Here is a 15,051-nt window from a genome sequence, read left to right as displayed (position 1 = left end):
GAATGGCCCAACTGGGGCCATTCAACTGTGCCAGGAAATTGTTATTAATTACTGTTTGATTATTTCCTAGGCAAATGCTTTCTCTTTTCAAATATATTTATTGAGAGTCAGCAGGTTCAAGGCACAACAATCCGTACTGATGAAACGACACTCAACTAGAGAGACCAGACCCCTGTTTTCTTGGAGCTCAGAGTGTAGTAGGGTGCAGGCAATAAACAAACAACAAAAACACTCCTAAAGGTAATCTCAGATAGTGATGAGTGCTGTAAAGAAAATAAGACAGCAAAACACCGTAAACAGAGGGTGGGGTGAGGGCAAATTATATTAAACATTTAAAGGAAGGTTTGCTGAGGAGGTGACTTTTGGGTTGAGAAGGAATTAGCAAGCACAATTTTAGGGGAAGGGTTTTCCAGGTCATGGAATGCAGGGACAAAACTTCTCAGGTGAGGTTAAACTTGGACAATGGTCAGTGGGCCTGCAGGCTGCTGCATGGTGGAGAGTAATCTGAGGTCTGGTCACAGAGCTGGGCTGGCCCCTTTGCTTCCTGACTCTCTGTTTGTGCTCAGGGTACCTGAAAGCAGAAATCACCTTTCACATGTGTGCCATTTTCCCCACAGGCTATAGTGCAAGATTAGGCAAATAGGAGGCATATGAGACACAAATGAGATGGGATTGAACCAGATTTAAATGCAATTGGAGAGGACTGATTTAGGAATTGAGTGGCACTTGATTCAACTGCTCTTCCTTGCTTCATATTTTATATATCAGCTTCACCAAACAGCTTGTTGCCACCTGCATCCACCTGCCTGTGCTCTTGATGCCTGTCTGCTTGGAAAAATCTTCCTATTCCCCTCTGAATAGTTAGCTCCTCCTTACCATTTAAAGCTTCTCTCAATATTGCTATATCCAGGAAATACCAGTAGCATCCTTACTTGATTCCTGACAACCGCAAATGTCTCTAGATATTGCCAAATGTCTGTGGAAAGAGTGGGAAAAATCAACCGCAGTTGAGAATCACTGTTCTATTTCTCCCCAGATACACGCACAAAACCTTCTTCCCCAGTAAGGAGAGAGAAAAGGCAAGAGGAAACAAAATATTGCAAAACACAAGCAGCCCACATCAAGCCTTGCTGCATTGTTATAAAACAGTTCTAAGTTAAATCCACCTTAAATTAGTGCATCCTGTACCATTTTAACTGCACAATGGAATAACTATTTAAAAATCAGAGAAAGGAGAAAACCAGGAGACCCATTTAGGAACTGAGGCTCTGCTTTTGTATCTAGAACTCCAACACCGCTGTTAAACTTCACGTTGGTGAGATCAGGACTATACTAAAAAGACATCATCATTACTTTTTAATTACTGCTAATTACTACCTACTATTGTTTGCATGTTGCTTGGTTGGTTCAATTTCCTTGAAAGTAAATGAACTTTGCTACCTGGCCCTGATAACATTTTTGTGTTTATAACTTGACACCAACGCAAGTTCTTGGCAGATATTTTTCACCCACACCCAGAGAAGTGGGGCCATCACCCCAAAAGCAGCTGTAAATTTGCATCCAAAGGACACAGAGGTTTAGAGGCTGGAAATAGAACCCCAGGTGCAGAGAAGGGCACTAGGGATATGCCCTAGATGATTGAGCAAGGAAATACATTTAATTCAAGCCTGGCAGTTACCCGCAAAAGTAATGGCCCCAGGGACTGGGTCCAGTGCTAAGCTATTCACTTTCTCTTCCATGTTCCCTGAAGAATAAATGTGTATCTTCAACCAAAGGTGCCTGGGTCTTCAGGAGCTGCCTGCCATGTAGGCCTCTGCGCATTGAAAAACACAAGCAGCCCACATCAAGCCTGTTGCATTGTTATAAAACAGTTCTAAGTTAAACCCACCTTAAATGAGTGCATCCTGTACCATTTTAACTGCACAATGGAATAACTATTTAAAAATCAGAGAAAGAAGAAAACCAGGAGACCCATTTAGGAACTGAGGCTCTTGACACTGGGACGTTGACAAGGTTTTCGCAGAGTCCCTCGGCCTGTCTTTTTTGCCTGCTTATTCCACCTCCAGGCTTTACTTTTCTCTAAGATTTTCATGTTATTTCCCTGTTCCTCTACCTTTCTGTCCCTTAAAATCCAATTGCAGGAAGAGCTCTGAGAGGCCTATTCCCTGAAGAATTAAGAGCTGCTAATAACTTACTGTACCATCCTTCTCAAGTGAACTCATAAATTATTCTTCCATAGTTGAATTTATCATCTTGGGGGAAAAAGGAACATTTCCTTTTCTCTTAATTATTAAAATATCTATATGATATTGATGACTTTTTGTCTCTTTTCAGGGCCCTGATGTATATTTTCTTAAAGCATAATTAATAATTATGTAGCGCTGTACTGTCTAATACTATAGCTACTAGTCATGTGTGTCTGTTGAGCAACTGAATGTGGTTAGTCTGAATTGATTTGGGTGGTAAGTAAAAAATACAAACTGGCTTTCCAAGATCTAGTGTGAACAAGCTATAAAATATCTCATTCATAATTTTCATATTGATTATATGTTAAAATGATATTTTGGATATATTAGATGAAATAAAATATAATATTAAAATTAATTTTACCAGTTTCCTTTTACTTTTTTATGTTATTACTAGAATATTTTAATTTCTATACATGGCTTTCATTTTATTTCTATTTGGAAGTACCTCATCAATGTGCTCTTATAGTCATTCGACATCCAAGAGATTGATACTTAACACATCTTACAAAAAAAATACAACGGAAACTAGTAATTTGCTCATGATTACACAGCTAGCAGCAAAAATAGACCCTGAGTCTGCTAAGTAGAAAAACTGGCCTTTATGTAAAAATCCAAGTTTGACAGCAAACTTCAACACAAAGCTTTTTTTTCCAAGAACTCGTATTGCTCTTAAAGCAATTTTTCACTTTTTGAGTTGAAATGACAGACAGCTAGAAGGATAAGGAAATCGCATCCTTCTGGGGGCTCAGGAGTTCCTCATGCCTGGTGAATTGTACTGTGAGGCAATGAAACAAAAAGCACTAATAAAGAAAGCTCTGTTGTAACAAACCAAAAAAAAAAAAATGTTATTTTTTTCAAGGGAAACAGACTAACTGAATTGCCTGGTTACTTTGCCCCAGTTTCTCCTCCACTCTCCAAGCTCAACAGAGACTAATTACTCACATCTTGGATTTTGCTGTTACAGTCTCTGAGCAGACACACTTTGCTTTCCTTCTCCAGAACACCTGCCACATCCTCCCTGCATCAACAGTGATGAATATAAGATTAGGCTCTTGCCGTCTCATCACAAAAGTCATCCTTGTATGTCCTTCATCACTGGCCAGAACCTGTGATGTCCTGTTTCACTGTAATAGGTGATCCCAGAGTGTGATGCAGCAAAAAGGCTGGGGCTGGGGCTCAAAACACCTAGCTCAGGTGAGTGAGCACCTCGTCATTGGAGGTATTTAGGTTTAGGCAGAGTTGACTTGGATGAAATTTAGGGTATCTTTCAACCCTAAGGAAGAGTCAGTAGATCGATAGCAAAGGGATCCTGCAGAGGAATAACCCATCTATAACTTTGTCTCTATTATTGGCCCCTGCCCATCCCCTAATTCTAACTTTGATCATTGCTGTTGGGATATCACCTCCACTTGTGCTGAGGTATCTCTTCCTGGTTCCAGGATAATTGAGTCTCAAAGGCTTAAGAAATAATGCAGTAACTCATGTGGATATACTGGCAGCCCTGATAATGGAGCTCAATCGACAGCTGTGCCAGGAATTACTTAGGTGTTGAATGTAACTTCAAAGGTCAATAAACGTGCAGTAAGTTCAGCCTGAAGCTGAACACACACCGATACCAGTGTGAGGGACCTGGGGTTGTTTCCCCTTCTCCTTTGCTAAAAGAGTTCTAACAGTCTACTTTCAGGTTAACATAGTATTTCTGTATTTTTGCTGCAGGGTCACGTTCTTTTTTTGTATATATATTTTTTAATAATTAGAGGTTTTCTTTGCAACATGGCAAGAGCAATAAATCACATAGCCTTTATTTATGATATTTTACATGCTGCAGACAGTTTTATTTAGAGAAAATTTGCAGGGACTAAGGAATTGTCTGATGTCTATTTCCCCCTCAATTTAAAGACCTCTGTACCTAGCCCTATGTTAGGCACTGTGATATTTTAAAAAGATAAAGATACAGTCCCTGGACTTTCCAAGTGTTAATGTACTTGGAGAGACATGAATGGGTGAAATTATGAACAATACAATATCAATGCGGGAAATAGAAGTATAAACATTGCTTCTGCAGGTAGGACTGTATTCTATGCCTTCTCACTGAGTATAAGGCTCTGGCCATTTTACTATGCCCATTTAGTCCTCTTGAAATTCTTATCAAAACTTAAGCTAAAATATCCCAAACCAAAATCTCCACTTCTCATAATCGAAATTGTCCTGCAGGTGTACATATTACTGTTACTTAGATTGTAACAGGGCTTTATATCCCATCAGATTTTTGCACTTAGGTCATGTCTCATTTCTGAGATTCAATTTCTTCATATGTAAATTTAGATTACTAACATCCGTATGACTCTAGCTTTCTTTGATCCATATTATAAAATTTTTAAAAAACATACACTGATGAAATGAGTTGCAAATATTGAGCATCACTAACATTGTGATGGTGGTTTGGATACACGTTCTCTCTTATCTGCATAGCATTTTCACCTCCTAACTGGTCTCCCCATTTCTGGCACCTCTCTTTGCATTTTAATTTGTATTCATGTCACTTCTCTACCAAGGTGAGCACAGAAAATTTATCCTGGGTTTTGGTTTCAGCTTTATTCCATAAGCATCAGAATGAGCCTAAACTGTGTCTGTATCTCAAGTTCAAACATGCCTCAGCATCCATCTGGGACTGCTCCAGCCCATTCTGATATTACTTTTAAGGGGCTGAGGAGTCTTTTTGGAGATAACTTATAAAGAAAACAAGGTCAGGCAGAAAAGTTTGACTCCAGTACAAAGTGTGGGCCATGAGAGAAAAGGAGTGACTATGAGTAGAGTGTGGTGACATCACACAGAACCTGCCCCAGCCCTATTGTTGAGATCCACATCTTCTTAAATAAGAAAGAGGTGGTGTCCAACCAGAAGTGGAAATAGCTGTTTCAATAAAATGCACTAAAATAGTGGGGTTCAGGCATAATGGATGCCAAAACAGGAAGAGATCTTTGTACTTCTTTGGGAGTTCTCTAACCAGGTGTAATGTGAGATGGGGAGATCCATCTTCCCCTCCTCCACTCTGCATGGACGTTTTCATAGTCCACAACTGGATACCATGGGAGCTTTATGGGAGCATCAGTGCTGACATTGCCTGTGTGTGAACTATACATCAGTGGTGTTGTCTGGTAGGAGACCTCAGTGGACAACCTACTGGGAATTGAAAATGCAATGTCAGAAGACTTGCCCAGAAACCCATATCAGATAACCCAGTGAATCTGCAGAAATTCTTGAGGTGGCAGGAAGTAAGATTTTTCAGCAAGCCCTGCATTAGAAAGGTTGTCAAACAGTCCATGAAATTCAAGTTTTTATTTCTAATGGAACCCTATTTGAACCCACACTTATAGAAATTCAGGTTACATTTATATGTCCTGCCTACACTCCCTACCCCAAAATTCCCACATACATACAAACATAGCTTGAATAGGATGAACTACCCATTTGTTAGCTAAATCAATGTTGAATGATCTCCAGATCTCTGCTGTCATGTGAGCATTTTGTGTGGTCAATTTTGAATGTCTACGAAAAACATTCCCCTTCAAAAATGTGTAAATAACCGAACACACACACACACACACACACACACACACACACACACGGAAGAAACAAAAATATATCCATGCAGCTTATCATGGTGCAATAAATAAACACACTTGGAGACTGTCCTTGCTTAAAGAATAATAACCCATAAAGACCTTTATATTTTTCTAGTTTTTTCTCGTTGTCACGTAGTTTGCAAGATTACTTGAATTTTACCCCAAAGAAATAAAAGAGGGGTCTAGAGTTCTGGAGCAAAGAATAAACAAAATAGTCCCAGGCACAGAGTATAGATGGAGAAGGTTGGACCAGATGGTGGAATGTGATGGATGGCTACGGTCCTCAAGGATGCGGCCCCAGCACCTTACACTTAAGGCAAAGGGGTATAGGAAGTAAGAGTGAGTGTCCAATGCTAGACAATGGGTCAAGATTCAGAAGCTGTTAGGTTGTAGCAAATATTTGCTTATCCCCCCAAAAGAACCTAGATGGCAGATATTATCATCACCATTTTATGGCAAAAAAATATTTACAAACTAGAATTTGAGATGACATGAGCAGAATTCATAGGCACAATCAGTAGGAGAGTGAGCTAGAATGTGAACTTTGGAATGACCAGATGTAAAAGGCCTGTGTCTTTATTCTCATGCTGTGCTAGGAAGGTCAATGTTTGCCTTTGATTCTCGGAAGAATCTTGAAATATTTTATCACCAATGACATAGAGAAGAGTTAAATGACTTGCCCAGTCTCGCATAACCAGAAACTCTTAGAGCTAATATTTAAACCCATTTATGACCTCAAAGCTCAGTTATTTGCTCTTCTCCAAAACTGTATTATGAGTATGAATGAGGCTGCTCTCCGAGAAAACAGCATCTTATCCATGGCCTCCTGTCACTTGCTGGTGAGAAGTGTTTGTGAATATGCTGTTAAATAGAAGACCCATGGCTGTTCTGTTGTGGCATTCCTGACTTTATATAGTGAAAGAAAGGGCCTTACCACTTTGTTTAAAACATATATAAAGTATATAACCAGAGGGATAAAAACCACTTAGTTTATCACAAACCACCCCCATGTGAGAGGATTAAAACCCATTTTAGGGTATTACCAAGATATTGTTTATGGTAGAGAGAGGGGTGATTAATGATTAGAGTCTGTGATTTGAGGATCTCTATTTTTGCTTTGAGCTTAAGCCAAGAACACCACACTAAGCATGTTCTGCTAAATAATTCAAACACTTGGAGCTTTTCCTGCTGCCTTCCGTGTTTGAAGGCAATATCCCTGACCACCTCTCAGTCCCCATTAGTAGTGATAAACTGTGAGTCCTATCCTCTGCAGAGAAGAAAGCTTTATTGATTCATGCAACACCCTGAATGTTGAGTACCTGCATTTATGAGCCAGGTGGGGTAAAAGATCAGATTCTTGACTGTCCTCAAACCAGATGTGTTAAGCTGTAGGAGGCTAGAGAACAAATGTACAAAGACTGAAGGTCCTACTGCTATTTCCCCTTAATGCAACAGAGTAAGTGGAGCTGTCCACTCCTTTTCATTTAATGGGAAAACGTAAATGTTCAACACAAGAAGCTTCACTTAAAATTTTATGTAGAAAAAAATTGTTTTGAAGGAAGTAGAAGACATTTTCAGTTCTCTTGATGACCTTGAATATGTCAAGAGTTTTTTTTAAGTAATATGTATATTTAAAGGTGTAAAAATCCAAGCCCAAGAGATCTAATAAGAATACAATGAAACTTGTGATATAAGCATGTTGAAGAGAGAGATGTTACTATCATCCATATGCATGTTCATGGATACATCATAGTCTCCCCAAAGTATTTCTACATCATTGGTCTCACCAGATTCTCCTATTATACCCTTAAACTAGAAAAGGTAAATATTTAGTTGGAGTAAATCCTCAGGTCCCTCATGACCTTGGAAGAAATTATTGTTACCATACTGTTGGCTTATTCAGCTTGCCTGAGTTTCAGTCTTGGTTTTATGATTTGCACTCGAGTTTTTCAGGGGAACATAGCCTAGTTTTGAAAATCTACCCTCTATGATTCTGACAACAAGATTGCTGATATTTCCTTGTATTGTCTCCGATCCCCCAAACACAACACAAATTTCTGAGCACCACTGTAGCTCCCAAGCTTGACATGTATCCTCAATCCATCCCCTTGGAGAAAGACAGCTTTATTTGATGGACTTGGGTTTGTACTCATTCCTTGGATTTACTGTAATGAATTTGAGTTTGTTCTGTGCCCTTTAGGCTTATGCTGATTTTCTCATCTCCCCACTTCAGAGAATTTCCTAGGATATACTGTGATCAAGCTCTTGTATTACCTAGAGGTAGACAACTGAGATAAAAGATACCACCTAAAAAACACTTGAAACATGTTAATTTTCACAAAGAAAAACCACCCTTCTAAACCTATGTCCCCATACACATGCACCTAAATTCACACATGTGGGTATATACACATACCCAAGAAATCACAACCACATTTTCAAGGCTCATGCTTCAATTACAGACAAGAATGACTTGGAACAATTGTTATTTGCTCTCAAAAATTAATTAGACCAACATACCATGCAGTAAATATCTTTGTATAAAATGACATTTAAATTTTACATGAGGCTTAGAGAAGGTAACCACCAATCACCTTCTAAGAATTCCATTAGTAGAAAGCAAAGAAGGTGTTCTAAAATTAATGAATCTATCAACTGGAGTGAAACATTCAAAAAACCTACCAAGTCAAAGAGCAATTAATTGGGTCTTTTCAGAATTTAATTCGTTCCTGCTGAATGCCTGAAGAATGTTACTCAAAATGAAATAATGTGGAGTTGAATATCAAGAACAAAGAATTCAGGAATAGAATACACTTCTCATCCTTACTTGGTCACTAATGTACATTTTGACATAAACTAAGTCCAGTTTCTACATTTCTTCCTTGTAATATGGAATGGATTGACACCTGCCCTGCCTAACATATGGGATAATTTTGAGGAAAAAAATGATATAATGGATGATATAGACAATTTAGACATTGTATAAGTTAGAGGGAAGTTTGAGCTCACAGTATCTGAAAAACTTCTAGAGAAAACAGGAACAATATCAGCCATTTCCTAGAACCAAGGAATTGACGCTATTGTACTTTGAGTAAGTAAAGAGGATCTGATAACTCTGCTGAGCACATTATTTTTTTTAGTATGCATTAGGTTAATGTAGCTTAGCAAATAACTACCCTCGGCTGTTGGTTATAGAATTTCCCTGGTGTTTTCAATACCCTCCATGTAAAACAGAAATCTGATTTTCTGGGCTTAGGTCTTCTAAATATTAGATTCATCCCAATGGTAAATTAAATATCTTAGAAAAAAAATTTCCTCTCTCGTGATGTCAAAGTAAATAGCCTTGTAGCAAAGGCCAAAACTCTATTTCTTTTTTATTCCCCAATCTCTTCCCTCCAGAAGAAGCCGGTAGCAGTGATTACGAGCACAGCTTTGGTGTTTGGGTTTTAAGCCCCATTCTGTTACTTTTATAGAACCATGACCAAGTTATCCTATTTCTCCAAATTTTCATTTCCTTGTTTGAAATATGAGGTTAAGCATAGCTGTCGCATAATGATGTTCTGTATATTAAATATGATAATTTATGTAGATATCTTAGCACAATGCCTGGCAAAAAATTAGTGCTGAATAAATGGTAGTTATACTTAGATGAGCTCCTGAAAATATTAGTCTGGCAATTCTCTGGTGACACTGACTTTATGATTAAAGTGATTTCCTAAATTTGTAACAACTGAATACCTTCTTAAAAAGAAGATATATTGCACTTAAGTTTATATAGACAATGGAAAAGGCTTGACAAGTATTGCTTGCTTGATGTCCCCCAGGGTAGATTGTTGAAGATTAAGGTTAAGAAATAGAACAAAATGATTGCAACTAATAGGGAAGCTGCAGAAATAATTCAGAGGAGTCATTTCACTGTAACCTTCATCTGCAGATCTGTTGTTCCACTGAAAATTATTGTCTGTTATGGAGCTACCAGGCACTGCATATAATATTATTATTCACTCTTACTATGTGATCATATGAGCTAGGCACCATACTTAATGATATCCATGCACTATTTTATTTAATTTCCACCACAACTCTGTGAAATAGGTCTATTTGATTTGCGAGCCCATATCTGTAATCACTATGCCTTCCTCTGGCCCACTGTGTAGGTTGGCATGAGGCCTGGTTTGCATGAGAATGGGTATCAGAAGGCCCAGTGGAACATCATGAGTAGAGTAAAGAGAGCAGCGCAACCTTAAAGCTTTCCTACTCTCTCAGATAATTTATGACCTAGGAATCTTACTGGGAAGCCCAACCCAGCACTCCCCTCCACCCGGCATACCTGGGTTCCTTGCCCTGGCTGAGTCACCTAGCTGCAAGTATTTCTGAGTGCTGGAACCAGCACTTTCCCCTATATCCCCTTGAATCTGTCTTAGGAGCACTCCGTCTCCTGATGAGACACACTGTTCTACCTTGGCACTCCACAGTTGTCCTGGATCAACCCCAGCTTGAGAAGTGCCACTTCTTTTCTGCCTACAGCTGATTTTAGCATGTCTTGTTGCCTTACTTCCCTTGCCTAATTCTCACACTAGTATCTCCATTTTGCTCCGGCCTTGACTCCTGGTCTTCCCTTCAATTACAAGGGGATTTTGTTCATGTCTTCACTCACCCCTAAGCAATGATGATTGATCTATGAAAAATAAAGTGAAGAGGAGGAGGGACGTGTGTAAAGAGGAAAGCCTTCGGTGTGACACATTGTGTTTTTGAGAAGTATTTTCTATAAAATTCCTCCTTTTTCCTTGTTGTTCTCACTTCAGGCCATGAAATGTGATGCCCAAGGAGCAAAGTGTCTTAAAGTTCCTAACTCCACTAACCCACAAGATCCGGTATCTTGAGAGACCTCAGATTATATGTCCTCTCTTCTTCCTGCTCTTGATTCTATTTTTTCTTTTACTGTTAGTAAACTGGTCTCTCAAGATTAACCATGAGAGCACTCTCCTCCATAGAACATATTTCTGCATTGACCTGTGGTCTCTATTCTGCTCCTTGATTTAAATCAAATTCCAGTGTCTTAAGTATATAAGTTCCAACTGGACTCAGATTAGTCCCTAAATTAAAAAGAAGTTAGAAACAGAAAACAGCCCTCAAATTCTACTAATTTTGAAAGATTTTCTGAAGGAACGTGGTTTCTTAGTGAACAGATTCTTCCTTTGTAACTTATCATATATATGCCAAATGCCACGTTAAGTGCTTTCTGCGAAGTGCTCTTTCTTCTAAAGACTCATAGGGAATAAGCTCACAGAGCTTAACAAATAATCATTCTTTGAATAAAGTTATTTAACCTAAAATGCTAGGTTATGATTCTTTAAGCATTTATGCACATATGCAAAGAGAGCTTAGTCAATGTGTTTCCATTTCAGAAACAAGTTATTTCTAATAGCCAATACAAAATAATAGAGTGAAAAATTCTCTGTAATGGCTCAATTTCCAGACTGTTTTATAATAGTTTACTTTTTCCAAAGCTTGCTCATGAATGAACTGTCTGATACAATAAGAAGATGGCCTTCCCAAAGCAGTAACTGTTTTCCAGGAAATCTCTTAAGCCACATTCATAATATTCCAACATTCCGATCAATAATAGGAAAATTATAGAATATATCTCAGTGCTGTCTTTGTCCAACATCATCACTGGAAAATTAAGAAACACAGGTCCAGGGGGAATAAAGAATAACCTCAGCCTGTAACATTTTGAGGTTAAAAGCAGCTGACATAATTGCTAAAATCATTGTGAATAAACATATTAATTTATTAAATAAGTATTGTTGAGGGTTTAATGTGCTAGGTCCTGAGAATACAAACTCATGCTTGATCAACAGAGTATGATGGAAATAGCATTATGTTATTTCATGACCCAGCCCAAAAGGACCAGCAGCTTCTGCTTTGCCCTCTTGGAGCCCTGACCAACAATAAAAGAAGTTCTACTATCCTGACTCCTCCATGCTGTAAGAAGTTCAAGGCACAGGGCCACTGCACTGTAATTCTCTTTAGCAGTCCCCTCTTTAGCAGAGATCTCTCAGATCAACTGCTAAGCATGTGTGTAATCATCTTCAAAGACCAGTCCATTTGATGCTTCATATGACTCCAGTTCCAGCCATTATATGCAACTGCATGATTTCCAAGGGAGAACCACCCAGACAATCCTAATCACCTCACAGAACCATGAGAAGTAATAACAAACTGTTTTATGCCACTAACCTTGGGATAGTTTTCTGTGTACCAATAGGAAATCAGAAGAGTAGATAATGGAGAAATCATCAGTAAAGTTTGAAGGGGAGAGTAATGATAAATTCATATTCATAACCGATCATTTTGAATAGGTAGGGACATAGAGTCAGATAATAGAAGATAAACACCCATGTCTTCTGCTCCCACCATACATTCAAGCTTATCTGAAATTTGAGGACTGCTGGACAAAATTGAGTGAAGTTCATTCTCCTGTGTACAAATGGTATTATGGAGATTCAAAACGGTCTACCAAGAGGAAGAGAGAAAGGGCCAAGCCCTTGACAATTAAAGTACCAGTTTCCAATTCTGATAGCCAGCTATTAAGATAGCCCCCAGGCACACTTCCTGCATTCATGGTTTGGCAAAATCATCTGAAAACACAGTACACTGTGGAGTATCAGCTGTTTACTTTCAAGATGGTATTGCCACCAGGGCAGTGCTTGCTGCCTATGCTGAGGCAACATGAGAGAGTACCGTACTGCATACTGCTAGCCCAGTAAAAGACCAGTATTCAAAATCTGATATAAGCCTTCTAGGGAATGCATATCACTTTCCCACCATGATACGGTAGAAAAATTGTAAGTAGAACTATCATAAATCAGAGACCATCTGTGTAGGGAAAATAACCTCTTCAGGATATTGAATCTGTCTCTCTAAAACATGATATATTTCTTCGTATATTAAAGTCTTCTTTAAAGTTTAAAAAGTTTTACGTTGTCTTGACTATTTTTGTCGGATATATTTCTAGATCCTTTATATTTTTCTTCCTATTAAAAACAGTATCTTTCTCAAAAATACCCTTTCTAACTCTATTGTTGGAATATAAATGTTCATTTGGGATTTATATGTTGATCTCACATTCTTCTTGTTTACTAAATTTATCCATTAATTCTAACAACTAATTTGAAGAGTCTTCTGGGTTTTCTATGGAGACAGCATGTCACATGCAAATAGTGACAACTTAATTTACTTTTTCCCTGTTTAAATTTTTTTTTCTTTTCTAAGTGTACTTTCTATCACACGATATTGTTAAATAGAATCAATGAGGGTGGTACATTTGTATATTTCTGATTTTTTAAGGAAGTCTTGTCAGTAGTTTACTTTTGAGTCTCTATAGATTTCTTTACTGTGTTAAAGCTATTCCTGTCTAACTCTGGTTTTTAAGACTTTTTATCAGTTAATAATAGGTTTTGAATTTCACTTAACGATTTTGTTCTTTTAAAATGACTGTATATTTTTTCCCTTTTAACTTCTGAACTTGGAAATTGCATTAATAGTTCATCATAATAAACTATCATTACATTTCCAAGATTAACTCTTCTTTCTCTTCATTTATTATATACAACAATGAATTCAATTTGTTTTGAGTTTTGTTCAGGAACTTTGCATCTGTGTTCTTGAGTCAGATTGTCTTTCAAATTTCTTTCTCACGATGGCCCTGAATTTTTCTTTTTCTCAAAATTTTCCACCAATATTTTAGATAAAAACCCAAAGACAATAGTGTTATGAATCATTATGTACCTACCACCAAGCAACAATTCTCATGACCTCAAGGCCTCTCTTGTTTTATCTGTCTCTCTCTTTCTTTATCTCTATCATGCTTGATTATTTTGAAGTAAATTCTGAATAACCATTTCATCTGTAAGTATTGTGTTATGTATCTTAAATGATAAGGATACTTTAAATAATATTATTTCAATATTATAATTACATCTGAACATGATATAGTCCTTTAACATTATCAAATGCTCACTTTTACCCAATTGTTTTATAATTATATTTTTTATTTAATTTGTTCAAATCAAGATCCAAACATGGTTCACACATTTTATTTGATTGATATATTTTTCACATGTTAAGAGTGAGATGTTGTTTTATTTCCTTAAATTCACTTGCTGGGGAAATGTACTTATTTGTCCTGTAGAATTTCCCACCTTCTAAATTTTGCTGATGGTATTCCTGTGTTGTAATATAGTACCGTCCCCATGTCCTATATTTTCTGGAAATTGCCAGCTAGATGTTAACCAGAGATTTCAAACTGTTTTGATCTCAGGACCCTTTAACACTCTTAAAAAATATTGAGGACACTCGAAAAAAAATTTTGTTCATGTGAGCTACTGATATTTATAATAATATATATTAAAAGAGAAAAGTTAAAAATATTCATTTACTAACTCACTTTGATCTTTTTTGAAAACATGTTAACAAAAGACCCATATGTCAGTAAGTAAAGTTTGTCTTGGTTTATTTTTCAAGTAAAAATGGTGTTCCATGAAATAGTGAATTAAAACTCAGTGTTACAAATTATTTCCCTCAAGACAACCAATATACTTTAGCATGTCAGCTTCCCATTTAGTCATACAGAATATTCCCTCTAGATGTATTCAAGGGTTGAGATTTACTGAAGCCAATTCACTACTCTGATTCATCAAGTTCAAGGGCATTTTCAAGTAAAAATGGCTTTATTTTGTTTCTTGCAAGTGCGTGGATATGAGCAATGCAATTTGGTGCCACTGCCTTGATTGATGTTAAGGCACCAGAACTTCTATCCACCATTTATTTTGCCTCATCAGTGCAAATGTCAACATAGCGAAAATGACGAATAACACTTTAGTATAATTATGAAAATTATAACTGCACAACCACTCCGAACAGGCCCTGAAGACCCCCATTGGTGTGTAGATCACACTCTAAGAATGTTACTCTGAGATATCAAACTGTCAGCGCAGAACTACAATAAACCAAGGAACTATCTCTTGGTCTTCTCACACAAAGGTAGCTGGAAGGCAAATCTATTTAACTGCTGTTCCATAAGACCCTGGCTTGCCTAATGACTCACAAGATCATTTCAAGCTTCTTTTACATCTTGCTGCAAAGTTGAAGTAGCAACACTGAACCAGTGC

Source organism: Pan troglodytes, chromosome 12 (genome assembly GCF_028858775.2).
Source record: "Pan troglodytes isolate AG18354 chromosome 12, NHGRI_mPanTro3-v2.0_pri, whole genome shotgun sequence".
In the NCBI taxonomy this organism is placed as follows: Eukaryota; Metazoa; Chordata; class Mammalia; order Primates; family Hominidae; genus Pan; species Pan troglodytes.
This window is presented reverse-complemented; position numbering follows the sequence as displayed.